Below are 14,368 nucleotides of genomic sequence, written 5' to 3' on the forward strand. Positions count from 1 at the left end.
GAATTCGTCTACCTGAGAAAATGCCAAACGATATTCTTCCTCCACTCACCAAAGGTAAAATCAGGGGTTTTGAAATTAAAAGTGAATAAAAACATTCTGTAAGCATGAAAAAAGATAATATGGGTGAATTAGGTGCCTTTGAACAGGTATACATAATATACCAGTATTCATTAAACAATAAGTAAAATAAAGATTGCATTGACGCCATCTCAATATAGGTATCTTTTCACATTTTTTCCAAGACATGATAGAGAAATTACCTGAAATCAGAGTCATTATGCAGCTTGAAGGCAAGGAATTTGTAGCGGGAACTGTGGTGTCATACAAGGAAACAGACGATGATGTAAATTGTATATTTCCAACAAACTTTGACGTAAAATACACCAATCCCATCAGAATCTCAAATTTTAACCCTGATAAATAGTTATTATAATAAGATTTATTCTATCGCTTGAAATATCAAGATAAATTCATTTTCTTCACAAAAATTTTGCATGAAAAAATACATTTATATGTATAAGAATCTTAAGTTATTTGGATAATAATCTTTCTTTTTTTAAATATTAAACAGAAGAGCAATTTGAAGATCAGAATTCACTGGGATGCAAAGAGGGATTTGTGCAAAAAGAAATTTTACAACGTTTCAAAACATTCAAAGGATACGAAAGAACACAATGCTCTGTATCTTTTTGAGTATGGTAATGAATTATTTCAGTTTCTTTATTAATTCCAAAGATAGTACAGGACCGTGATCTGAAAAAATTAGTTTGTTGATCAATTCTGATGATATCATCAAAGCTTAAAGCAGTTCTGTCATTAGATTTCTTGAAATTTTAAGGCAGCTTGCATAATTTGTTATACTTACTATTCTGGCCCGAGTCAGAAATTGTAAACGGGTTTGCAAAATGATTAATAAATTTTTTTTAAAGATAAGGCAGCTCAGATATTGCTCTCTCAGTTTCTATATGAAGTGTTAGTTTTGCATATTTATATGGATTAAGATTTATTTGCAGGAGTTTTGGAAAAAGATGAATGTACAGAATGCAGTAAGCCACCGACCACTCATCTGAACGGGGCAGAGATAAAGTCTGATTCGCGCATCAAAGGATTACTGTGGAAATGTAATATATGCACATTACATATATGCACTATGTGTTACATCAGAGGAAAGCATGAATGTGGAGGGAAGCTTGAATGGGTGTCCAAACACTTCAAGTTAGTCATTTTTTGGTTTTATAAGTGTTTACAGTTTAAATAAAAAACAACAATAAAACTTAAGTATTAAATAAGTCTAGATCTTATCGAATACATCACATGACGTTTCATACATATTTGATGTAGCGGTTGTTTCAACATTTTAGATTTACAGGAAATCTCAGCAACCTCTCTGAAGTGAATACTAATTTGCATGTCTTTGAAGAATGGGACAGAGTCCAAGGCATGGACTGGCAGGATAGGCGTTCTTTGTTTTCTGCTTCTTCAAAACAAACACGTAAGATTTTACAGCAGATTAATTTTAAAGGACATTTTACAGAAGATTAATATTAACCCGAAAGGACATATTTTTATTATTTCCCCAAACTTGACAAAGAACACACTGCAGGTGTGACCGGTCGGCAGGGGATGCTCACTCTTCAATGGCACCTGACCCCATCTCTGATGTTTTGGATGTCTGTGTTTGCTCTGATCCTGTTTTGTGTTATCAAATGGACTTTCTTCTCGTTATCTCCATATATTTTATATTCAAAATTTAGTAGTTTTAAAGTAATTAATATATCCTCTTCTTACATCAAGGCAAGGCAAACAAAAACTTCAATGTTATAAAAGAGCGGTAAATTCTTTTTAGGTTATCTTGTTGATGCAGAGATTCATAGATGTTTATACCATTGCGCTGTCCTTCTACAAAACCAGGATGGAGAAATTTTTCTACGAGACATTTCTGAAATGATGCTTCAAAAAAGTCAGACCAACGTTAAATCAGCAACATTCATCTATCAAGATCATCTGCCAATCATAGGAGAAGGTTATAATTAGCTTAAAATAATTGATTAAACATTATAAAAATCTTTCATTCTAATAGCACTAAATATTGAGTGACGTTTTTTTTTTTTGGTGTATAAAATGCGTTTCTTTTAGATTTACCATCATTATTAAAAAATGTCTAAGCCAAAAACCCCTCATTATATCCAATTTAGATTAATAAAAATGTAACTATTCTAAATTGTTTCAATATTGTCTCTTTTGATTATTTTATACTTAATATATTTGTTATTTGAATTTTCTTGGGATTTTCAAAATGTGTTCTCGCATAAAAATTAACTTTTCAGGCTTTCACACTATAGTGTTAAATAATGAAAAAAAAATCTTTAAAATTTCTTCAACCAATGATTCAATTTATAGATGAATTGGAACATAAGGTGGCAAATATAGAGATAGAAGCCAGACATCAGGTGAGCAAAAAATCAGCTTTGTTTATTTTGAGTTGATACATCTTTTTATCGTATGTGATATTCCAAACATTTTTTTCTTCCAATTCCCTTTGACTATTGAAACACTGGAAATGCTGTTTAAAAAAAAAATATTTCTCTTTTTAAAACTTTAACTTAAATGCTCTTACTTTAATTCAGAAAAGTCAGGTTGAAATTTGGAAAAATAGAAACTCTGTGGTGAATATAGAGACAGAAGCACAGTATCAGGTAAGAAAACTTATGCCTTTTTCTATGGTTGGATTGTTAAAAAATATCTTCTCCGCCTTTCATTTTGCTGGTTGACGTAATAAAATAGCATATATACATATATGGTGATAACTATGCCTTTTCACAGCATTGATGTTTTAAGGCAACTTTCAATTTATATTTTTGAAAACACTTAGAATGGAAAATTCCTTATTTTGATAAAAAATAAGAACATGTTACTTTTGGTACCTGAACCGAAGGCTCATGTATGCTATTCTGATTGAATTTTCCCCTTCGTCTTTCTTGGCCTTTTCATTGTCATAAACTTTTCACAACTGCATTTTCTCCTCCAGAAGTAATCGGTGAATTTCGGTCACACTTTGCACGGAGTATCCTTTGAAAAAGGCTCAAGTGAGTTAAAGTATGTTCATAAGGTGCGACCACATTTTTGTCTTTTGGGGCTAGTTTTTGACCGCTGATGTATTTCTTCTTTTCAATATTAAACTGATTCTTATTTTGACCTCGCCATTGGGTGCAGGTGAGCGATGTCGCCCCTTGGCTTCCTGTTTTATTTTCATATTTTTACTAACAAAGTTTTATTTTTTATAAAGAAAATTCAGGTTCAAATATGGAAAAATGGAAACTGTGTGAAGAAAGAAACAACGTTCAGGCCATCTCTACATTATATTGTGGAGGATACTTTTTTGCGACTCAGATTGGAAGGTCTACGCTTACTTTTATATAAGTTTAAACGGGTCATATCTAATTATTCTCATTAGCTTCTCAATTTTGCTGATGTAAGATAACCTTTTATTTGAATGTGCAATTGGATATAAGCACCTACTTAGTAAGAAAAGTTTAAAATACAGACTCAAACTTATGTTAATAACATAGAAAAATGTGTTTTAAGTCCATCAATATTTTTATATTACCGGTATCCCGAAATGTCAGTTAATATTTTCTTTATTGTGACAAACTTTGAAAGAATTAACCTGCTGTCCGTGTCATTTTGTCAACGACAAGTTTCTCATCGGTGAAAATCTGGACGTTAAAAACAAGGCATGTGGAGTTCACGAATCAACGACAGCAGAAGTAATCAAGGTTTACAATTATATTATAGTTTTTGCGTATATTCGAATTTTTTTCTGAGAGTCTCTTTATAGTTTTTTTTTTAATTTAAGGAGGCTTGGGGTCAACAAATTAACCACCAGATTTAACTTACTTTTTTAGATTTGATATCTTAAACTGCCAACTATCATTTGAATTAGAAAAAAATGCATTTTAGTTTAAAATTTTTATCCTTTTTATATATCTTTATATGAAGCTGTTCTTCTAAAGGAGATCATAATAGTCTGAAAATGGCCACTTCCCCAAAACCCTTAAAGAATCTTGAATAATCTTCGAATCTTAATTTTACTTTTCAATAGAGTGTAGTAAAGGACGGAATTGTAGTTTTCAAACAGATAGAAAAACAATACAAAGAAGATTATTTATTAGTGAAATACTTCCTTGGATTGGCAGAGCGTAAGTCTTAGATAAGACCATCATAAAAAATGAAATTAAATGCTAAAATAATTATTTGGCCTCCCAGTGTGTAATGCTTCTAATTACCCGGTAATTTTAAGGAAAATTTGCAATATGATGTTTTGGCAGATCTAATGGGAGAAGAGATGATGCCCGTTATCATCACAACTAAACCACCAACTGAAAATATGGTTAAGGAGGCAGAAAAACTGGCAATCCCAGTTATATACCTCAAGGTATTGAAAACATAAAATATAACGGAAAGAAATAAAATATATGGAGTTTAAAAAACAGCATTTGACTCAAAAGATCATTAAGCAATGCAAATTTTGAAGCAGAGCATGCACACGGACCTCATAAACATAAGAGGTGGGAACAGGCCTGGGGGCTTTAAAACTTAGATAAGCTCACTTCTGATCACAGGCTCACTTTTCCAGAGGAATTTAAAGTAGAAAAGTGAAAATGAGACCAAAATTGGTGAACCTCCTAATATTTCTTTGATTTCCTGACAGGAAGAGAAAAATACGATTTTGAGATAACAAATTATCCAGTATATGCACACTTTTGTACAATTATTTCACGTCCGATAGATGTAGGCAATGTATGATGAAAAGGTTACGATGGAGATGGATTTAATTTTTGAGGATTCATGAGGACATGAACTATAACCGTTGACATCGACATATTTTATGAAGTACGTTAGCACTTCTTTATAAATATGCTGGCGTGAAGCGTTGTAGTTCAGGTACCTTATGAATTTTCAAGAATTAGATTCAATTCTTATATTTTCATTATATTAACATCTTTTGATGAGTTGCCCTAGATTGCTCAATTAAACTCTCAATTTTTAATTTTAACAGTTCGCACTATAGTTTTCACATCAGGTACGGTATTATGACGGAACAATGTAGATAACAGTGATTTTTAATGATATTTTATGAGAAAGAAAACAGTATTCTATTTTGTAAATAACAATAGGGAAAATTTATTTGACATATAGATATATAAGAATGGAAGAAAATTAAATTGCGATAGGATTGCGATGTACATGTAGGCCATTTGAGGATAATAACTTGTAGACACATTATATAAATGAATAAATGTTACATTTGGAAAACGCATATCTATGTTTTATACTTTTCTTGCAAAATAAAAAGAAATGTTACTGTTTTGTTTCAGACACTCACCTCTGTTTTTGTGACATGGCATGGAATAGGTTGTAAAATCGACTCCGAAGGTGGTACCAGAGAATCGCAGGAAAACAAGATGGTTTATCATGTTGATTTTCAACAGCCTTGGATGATAAAAAGACTTGAATCTAAGTCAGATTGTATGAATTCTTCTGATGAGAGTGAAAGTATTTTGTTCACCACGGAAGACGTGAAAGATTTTGATATTCGAGTTTCATCAATCCTTACTGGAGGTATATATTTATACCCTCCGAAAGAAAAAGCGGGAGGGTATATAGTAATCGTTATGTCCGTCCGCCCGTCTGTACGTCAGTCCGTCTGTCTTTTACGCTTTGGGGTACTAATCTCTTATCAGCAACTCCTCTCATACCAATGAGTGAAATTTGATGAAACTTTTACAGAATCTTTATTACATATTTCTATTGTGCACCTCCTATTTTACTTTTCGAACCGATACATATTTTGGGTTTCACATACCAAAACATGGACACTGTCATTTTATACATATGGGAGGCGGGGGTATCATTAAGTGAGCTCATTGCTCACAGTACCTCAAATCTAATCAATAAAAAGAAAGCGATGAATTACAGTATCATTATCGTTTCAAAGGCAATTTTGATACGACTTTTGTGAAGAATTCTAGAATAAAAATTGACTGTAACCTGAATAGTAGTGATTTTGACTTGAAATAGTTTACATTTGAACAGTGCAATGACTTAAAAGATGGATAGATGCAAATGCAGTTAATTAATTTAATTAAATATCATTTCTTTTAAATATCGAAAGTTAATAAATTATTTTTTTTTCTTTATCGATGCCACATGTTTGCTAAAATTTAAACCAAAGACAATTTTTTTACGTATTATAAAAACAAAAATCTACACTCAATATATGAATATCCTGTGAGTCTTTTTTTGTAATCACAAAAAGTATATTTCCTCAAAATAATTTTATCTTTTTTTTTTTTTTTTTAACATTTATTTCCATTAACATACAACGAATTTTGAGGCAAAACTTCCTCAGAAGCCCTCGGTTAATACCTCACCTGGGGTGCCAGGAGCTCCCTGGATCGGTATATTTTTCAATTTACAAAAGTTTACAATAGAGAAAAACCAGTATTTCATTTTCACAAAAAGACATAAATATTTCAGTAAAAAACATTTCATATTTAATAGATATATAGATAAAATATCAATTTAATTACAACGTATATAGAAAAATAAAGATTATAATTCGTCTGCTAACTTTTTCAAAAGATAGTAGTTAGATTTAACACTTTTTGCACTCTTTGCTATTACATAATACTGATACAAAGACGATTTCAAAAAAAATAACATTGCATTTTGATTTACTATTTCGTTCTGCAACCTACATTTCATTTTATATTTATATATTTTGTATCCCACAATTGATATGACATTATTAAAAATCAATGTTGTGTTATTGAACTCATTATAAAATCCTACAACAATATGTTTCCAGGATAGATTTAAATTCAATATTTGAGATATTTTTTCCCATACTCCTTTTGAGTCCGTACATTCAAAATTTAAGTGTTTAATATATTCTACTTGTCCGCAAGATGTACAATTTTTTGCCACTTCTTTATTCCATTTACTAACATGATAATTACAATTCAGTTGGTTGTGTAAAAGTTTAGAATTGAATTCTGCTATCTGTTTATCGAAAATATTTAGTATCTTAGCTGTATAGATATCTTTCCATTGACCATTCATTATATTGAATTCTTTTGACCATTTAGTTTCCATTATTGATTTTTGTTTCTTTTTAGAAAGTAAAATTTTATAATAAAATCCCGATTTTTCAAATTTTGGGTTTATACTTTTCCCTTGAAAATAAAAATACGGGTTTTGTATATTAGTGTTCTTTACATTACAATAATCTATATGTAGTTTTTTAATCGCTTTTTTCATGATAAGATATTCACACAAGTAATTACTCTTTGATTCAATGATCTCTTTTACTTCCGTAACATTTTTCATACCTTCTGTTGTAAACATATCTTTTACATATAAAATACCACTTTTTGCCCAATTTTTTAAGTATAATGGTTTGTTATTTTGTGTAATGAAACTATTAAACCATAGGTTTTCTGTTATTTTATTTCGTGGTGATGTTAACATTTTACACTCGTTAAAGCTACAGAAGATTTTTTTTATAAAAATTTGGGAATTTATTTAAAATATTGAAATCAGTCGGATTTTTTATATTGCTGCGTAGCAGATATTCAAAATTTATTCCATAAGATTTTAAAGCGTTATCTAGGAAAATTCTAAGTGAGGAATTTTTATTATATAGTCTTTTGATCCATCCGGCTTTTACGCTTCTTAGTTTGCATTCTATATCAATTAGACCAAGACCGCCCTCGTTTATTGGTCTTACGAGTGAATTCCGCTTAATTCGCTCTCTCTTATACCATAAAAAATTTAAATAATTATATTTAAATTCTTAATGTATTTAACATCTGGATTTTCAAGAACTGTGAATGCATATACTAATTTAGATACTATTAGTGAATTAATAACGGTACATTTTCCGAAAAGAGTTAAACTTCTAGTTCTCCATGAATCTAATATTTTTTCAAATTCCTTAAGCTTGTTTAGCCAATTTCTTTCATTATTAGATACTTTGTCATGTCCTAAGAAAATTCCAAATGATTTAATAGGTTTATTTGTCATTTTAATTCCTTCTACCTCTTCCCATGTGTTTTTAAGCGGCCCTAAGAGAATACCCTTTGTTTTTTCTAAATTTAACTTTGTACCAGATATTTCCCCAAAAGATTTTATTACTTTAATAGATTCTTTTAAAGATTCCTGATTTTTCATTGGCAATGTGCAGTCATCTGCATGTTGCAAACATTTTATTTCGCTTGATTGTCCGATTTTGAAACCTTGTATATTTTCAGAAGCATTTATTTTTAACATCAGGATTTCAATAACAAAAAGAAAAAGCAATGCTGAGACGGGACACCCTTGTCGAATGCCTCTTGACATTGTACACTTTCTAGTTAACCAGTTATTATTTTTAACATGAAAATAAGGATTTGTGTATAAAATTTTGATCCATCGAAGGAAATTCTCTCCAAAGTTGAACCTTTTAAGAGTTTGAAACAAGAAAGTCCATTCAACTGAATCAAATGCCTTTTGAAAATCAGCAAACAATAATATTCCTTCCTCATTATTTTCTTCGCAATAATTGTATATATCCTGTATTAATCTTGCATTTTCACCGATAAATCTTCCCTTAATATACCCCGTTTGATTATCATTAATGAGTTTGTCCATAATAGTTTGTAGTCTCTTTGCAAATACGAAAGCTAAAATCTTATAATCGCAATTTGTTAAACTAATAGGGCGATAGTTATCGAGATTTATCAAGCTTCCTTTTTTGTGTATGAGTGATAAAACAGAAGATCTTTGTGAAGAAGATAATTCGCCTTTCTCAAATGATCTCACTAGGCTTTCATATAAATAAAATTTTACATATTTCCAAAACATTTTGTAAAATTCCACGGGAATTCCGTCTAATCCCGGTGATTTTTTTAATTTCATATTATAAGCGGCTTCTGCACATTCTTCAATTGTTATAACTTTATCGCAATTTTCTCTATCTACATCAGATAGGTAATTAGTAAGTTCGGTTTCTTGTAAATATCTTTTTACATCGTTAATTGATACATTGCTAGACGAGTATAGTTTCTCATAGTATGAACTAAGTGTATTTAAAATTTCTTCTGTTTCATATACACATTTATCTCCTACCGATAATTTATTTATGACATTATGTGATTGGTGTTTATTTTCTAGTCTTAAAAAATAGGAGGTGTTTTTTTCACCGTCATCGATCCAACGCGCTTTGGATCTCACCCTTGCTCCTTTTGATTTATATGTATATAAATTGTCTAATTCTTTTTCCAATTGCTTTTTATGTAGCATATTTATTTCATTTGACTTAGACATTTCAATTTCTTCAATTTCCTTTTCTATTACTTTAATACGATTGTTTATGCTTTTGTTTTTCTTTTTTGAATATTCAATGCATAACTCTTTTATTTCATATTTAATCATTTCCCAACGTATCTGTGGATCTGGTTGGTTATTAATATTTTCAGGCAGATTTTCGAAAAAGGTTTTGATAATGTTACAAAATTCAACATCTTGTAAAATTGACGTATTCAATTTCCAAAAACCATTACCTCTTTCATTTTTTGAGAGGGTGCAGTAAAAAATAAAAGACCTATGGTCACTCATTCTAGTATTTGAAACATCTGGAGGTTTTCTAAGTAATATTTTTTCGACAGGATAACATAAATTCTCGGAAGTGAATATGTAATCAATTCTACTTTTAGGCTTATTATTTGAATCACACCAAGTATTCCCTTCTTTTTCAGGATTAATTTTGTCCCATATGTCAATCAATCGAAATTTAAATTTTAAATCATTAATTATTTTTGAACATTTATTTTTTGCACTGTGTACTGAATTAAAATCCCCAACTAATATAATGTTTTGTTCATTTAAACAATATTGAGAAACGCATGAAGCAAGTTTTTTGAAAAATTTACATCTTTCATTTTCTGAATTTGGCGCATATATATTTACTAAATTTATAATGTTCTGTTCATACTCAATATTAATTAAAATTCTCCTTCCATCATCTGATTTGTGTATGTTATGAACAATAATTGGTAAACTTTTATGAAATAATACAGATACCCCTCTACTATGGGAAGAGTTGGAAAAACAATGATAGCTTGAACCTTGCCATCTAGCATTGTAAATATTTTCTCTTTCAGTTATATAATGAGTTTCTTGTAGAAAAACTATTTTGCAATTAGTATCATTAAGCCAATCATATAAAGCCTGTCTTTTAGAATAATCATTAAGCCCTCGGGCATTTAACGACAACAACTTTAACGATGACATAAATAGAAGAGTTCTGTGTGTTCATACATCTTAACTTAGACAGTTACCGTTAACGTTTCCGTTGATCTCTTTTCCTGCTTTTTCTTAGATTTTCAGCGGCGCAACCAATTATCTCCCCCATCATGTTTTTCCCTGGCCAGGCCGTTGGTGATGTTTTGATTGTTTCTTCATAAGACAGGCCAGTTCCCCAGTATAGATCATAAACTGGGTGTCCAAAGAACACAGACGGCTTAAAGGAGAGTAGTTCGTCTCTCATTTTTTCACACTGTTTTACCTTTTCTGCGATGATTTGTTCCATGACTCCCTTTTCCGTTTCCTTCCATTGATCTGATTTTTGGACAAGATTGCCGATACGTTTTGCTTCTAGGGCAGTCTTAGCGTTACGAATGCGCTCAGCTGCACCTACATCACCTGATCTTAGTGCCTTCGCTGTTTGAAAGGCTTGTTCTGCCGACCTAAATGACTCTCCAAAGATCTTAATCTCACATGGGAAGAAATTTGACAATACATTGTTTTCTCCTTGAAAAGTTTCCAAATTTTTGGGTTTCACGGGAATGTAGAAATCGCAATCTTCAGATCCTGGTTTGTGCCCCGGTTTTTTGCATACTGCGCAGCACGTCTCGTTTTCACAATGGAATTTATTGTGCCCATTTTGCCAGCAATTGGTGCATGTGAGTGCTGGTTTGTCTATATGCTGATCTTGATGGTATAGTTTACATTTTAGCCCGGCACAATATACATTTCTGGGTAGGGTTGCGTTGGGTGGTAATGGATCTATGTATAGAAAACGATTTCCATTTAGAACACTTGTCATTCTTTTTGTTTCTGGATTTCTAATTTTCTCGTAGTACATTTTAGTTTTGGGTGTGACTTTAAGTTTAGACAACATTTCAAAAACGGCACTATCATCCACTGATAGAGGGAGGCCGCAGATTGTGACTTTTAGAGACTTATCGTCGGGAGCTTCAAGGCCTGTCGAATATGGATTTGAGTCATATACCTTGACATGTTGGTCTCCAATATCTAAGCCCTGCAGATTAATGCCATCCCTTCCCTCTTTAGTGTTCAAATAGATCCGCCACAAATCTCTATCTAATTGGATACACCGAATGGTGTCACCAACTACCTTTGAAGCGCATTGTACAAGCAGAAAATTAGTGACCTTGCCCTCTTTCGAGCCAAGTATTTCACTGTTCTTTAAATAGACCGGCTTTAAGACCTGTGCCATTGTTCGATGAACTCAATTCACTGATCTCTCACTCACCGAATTTCACACAATAAACTGATAAACAGGATATACAAAAAGCACATAAATCCAATCAAATATTTCACAAATTTCACAAGAAAATATATCTATGTAGTCTTCTGTCCATATAGACCACAAAGAATTTCAAAATATGAAAATAAATCCACAGAACTCGATCAAAAAAGCGGAGCTCGAAAGGTAACGTCCATACCCTGTGAGCCCGTCACGTGATCTCAAAAAAATAATTTTATCTTAATTATTATTAATTTTATGCAAAAGAATATAACTATCATCTACATTTATATTCTTAAAAATTATAACCCTCTGCTTGAACTTATATGCTTTTTCAAAATGTATTATTTTAGTAGAACACAAATATAGCTTAGGTTAGGAAGCAAAATTGGGAAAAAGAAATACACTTCAACTTGAAAAATCTATAAGCATCTAACGAATAATAGACTTTTATGTCATTAAGAGATATCTATCTTATTAGAGTATCATTGACAAAGATAATACAGAGCAATACCGGTAATAAGAACTGATGATTATCTTAGTAAAACAGGTCAAATGCCCGTTGCATTAAAATAAGATGTCCCGAAAAGTTAATGATATAAACCTTGTTTATTTATTATCTTTTTTTATCTATTTGAATTGTTGCAATGTTTTAACTCAATTATTTATTCTCCAATGTAAGTTAAAGTGCATGTTTATATTATTTCACAGTTATTTTTCACATTTTGAAAGACAGAGCAGTCCATGTTTCACCAGAAGAAGAATTTACAGATTTATTGGTAATTTTTTCTCTTTAATTCATCATATTTTAGGAACGCAGTACAGCTGAGGCTGCATAAATGAGGCGGAGCCTGATTTTTACGGAAAATATAATTAATTACGCCACGAAAAATTAACTTTTTTTTCTTTCAGAAAACAATAAAATGCAAAGATATGCTCGTTATGTAATTTTTGTATCGTTTCAAACCATCTTTGATGCCCTTGCATACTATACTTACTAGACAGCGAGGATTAAGTATTCAAACTAATAACTCCAGTCAGGTGTGGAGCAAAAATTAGATGTGGAATAAAATGTCATGTATTACAGAGCATTTTAAGGAGAAACCATATACACTTAAATCAATGTAAACAAAAATGGATAAGCAGTTTTCATTTTTTTTTCCAGGGAAAAAGAATACCGTTATATATGCACTTTCTTCCTGTGCAGTTATTAAAGGCTGGACGCTGGAATTTTCCTGGATCATACGTTACGGAAACATTAGAGAAAATATTTAATCAGCAATCAATACAATTTATCTTTGAAAAGGTAAGCTTTTAAAAATCTTTCTCCTTTCAAAACAGAGATAAAATATTTATTGTCAAGATGAATTTAATTGACAAATATTTCTTGAAATTTCCATGCTTAAAAATTATTTCAAATTAAAAACCAAGTACAAGCTTGTATTCTAAAGTTGGTTCCTTAGATTAAGTCTATTTTTGTCAAGAAAAAGTTTTAGCCACAAACGATCGACATGTGAGTTGATTAGTTTGTCCTTTTGTACTTAACGGAAGTGATTTTTTTTGCACCAGGATCGACGTTGTGTGTATATGTTGTGTATGTTAGGTGGGGCGTGGTTAAGAAAGTACATGCGTAACAAACGTAAAACAATTAATAATTCATGTTAAGTTCACTTAGCTCCTTTGTAGATGAATGCTCTGCTTAATTGTGCCTTTGTTGTTATTAGATAATCAATATTCCAGAATTTAGCAAGAAGGGTAAAAAGCGGTCAAAATAAATTTACAAAGATCTCGGTTCAATTTATGCACAAAATGGTCCTATAGACATACCAATTGATTGATTAACAATTGATGTTCCATTTGAAGCATTAAAATAAAATATAAACTTAGTGCTTTAATTTCGTATCAATTTTTTCTCTTAAATGTCCAGGTCTTGGAGAAGTGAACTTACATGTATGAAATTGCAATTTTCTTGAATTTTAAGTTAAGTAGGTACAGTGTACATGTATATATGAGTACTTTTACTGAAGAAAAATAATAAAAGCACACTCTCTGATCTTAAATATAAAACATGTCTTGTAATTCTCAGAAACAGTTCTTCATTTCCTAGTTGCATGTTTTAGATCAGACGTTGCGCTCTATATTAAATAACAAAAAATATCTTTGAAAAATAGCCGTTTTGTAGAATTTTTTAAGAATAGAAAATTGACGCATTTCGTGACGTCTTAATGCATCGACTAGCTAGAAAATTACGTCATTTTTAAAGATACGCAATAAACAAAGATCTACGTGTTAGTCAATGCGTTGTTAACTAAAACTTCAGTTTTTCAGAAATTCACCGGGCCAAAAAAAAGGCAAAGGTGAACCTTGTTCTTTCTCCATGCACCTTTTTTGCCATGTCTTTGACTTGGAACAAAATTTTGATTAGAGATAAAAAGCCCATCTATACATGTATTTCAATATTTAATGTTCAGAATATGGAAGAAGACTTTAAATTTGGATTGTTCGAAGACCTTAGAAAAACAACAGAATCCGCATATGAGCCTCCGAAGTATACTGGTAAATATTTACCTTAGAGTTAATAATTAACGGCTATTTATTACATGTTTATTAAAAATGCTTTAATAACAAGATCGCTGACCTCGAGGGATCTATGCAAATTTGTTTTGAGAAACAACTTTGAGTTCACTTTGATAATACTTTGACTAATTTTTAAGGGATTTTCTTGCATATGATTATGTGCATTAGGAAGATTCTAGACTATATATATTGTCGAAA

At 31.1% G+C, this 14,368-nt stretch overlaps 2 long non-coding RNA genes across 2 annotated transcripts; both read left to right on the forward strand.

Moving 5' to 3' along the window:
• Positions 1–272: 272 nt before the first annotated feature.
• On the forward strand, positions 273–1,074 carry LOC134238834 (uncharacterized). The gene is made up of 3 exons (XR_009986098.1): positions 273–343; positions 572–698; positions 1,014–1,074. It is a non-coding gene; the product is annotated as an uncharacterized LOC134238834 (long non-coding RNA).
• A 4,468-nt stretch (positions 1,075–5,542) lies between these two features.
• Positions 5,543–14,149, forward strand: LOC134238835 (uncharacterized). Its single transcript, XR_009986099.1, has 4 exons — positions 5,543–5,622; positions 12,305–12,372; positions 12,759–12,899; positions 14,065–14,149. It is a non-coding gene; the product is annotated as an uncharacterized LOC134238835 (long non-coding RNA).
• The last annotated feature ends 219 nt before the right edge of the window (positions 14,150–14,368 follow it).

This window comes from Saccostrea cucullata, unplaced genomic scaffold, assembly GCF_032062105.1.
Source record: "Saccostrea cucullata isolate Sc308-1 unplaced genomic scaffold, CSIRO_AGI_Scuc_v1 ctg257, whole genome shotgun sequence".
NCBI lineage: Eukaryota > Metazoa > Mollusca > Bivalvia > Ostreida > Ostreidae > Saccostrea > Saccostrea cuccullata.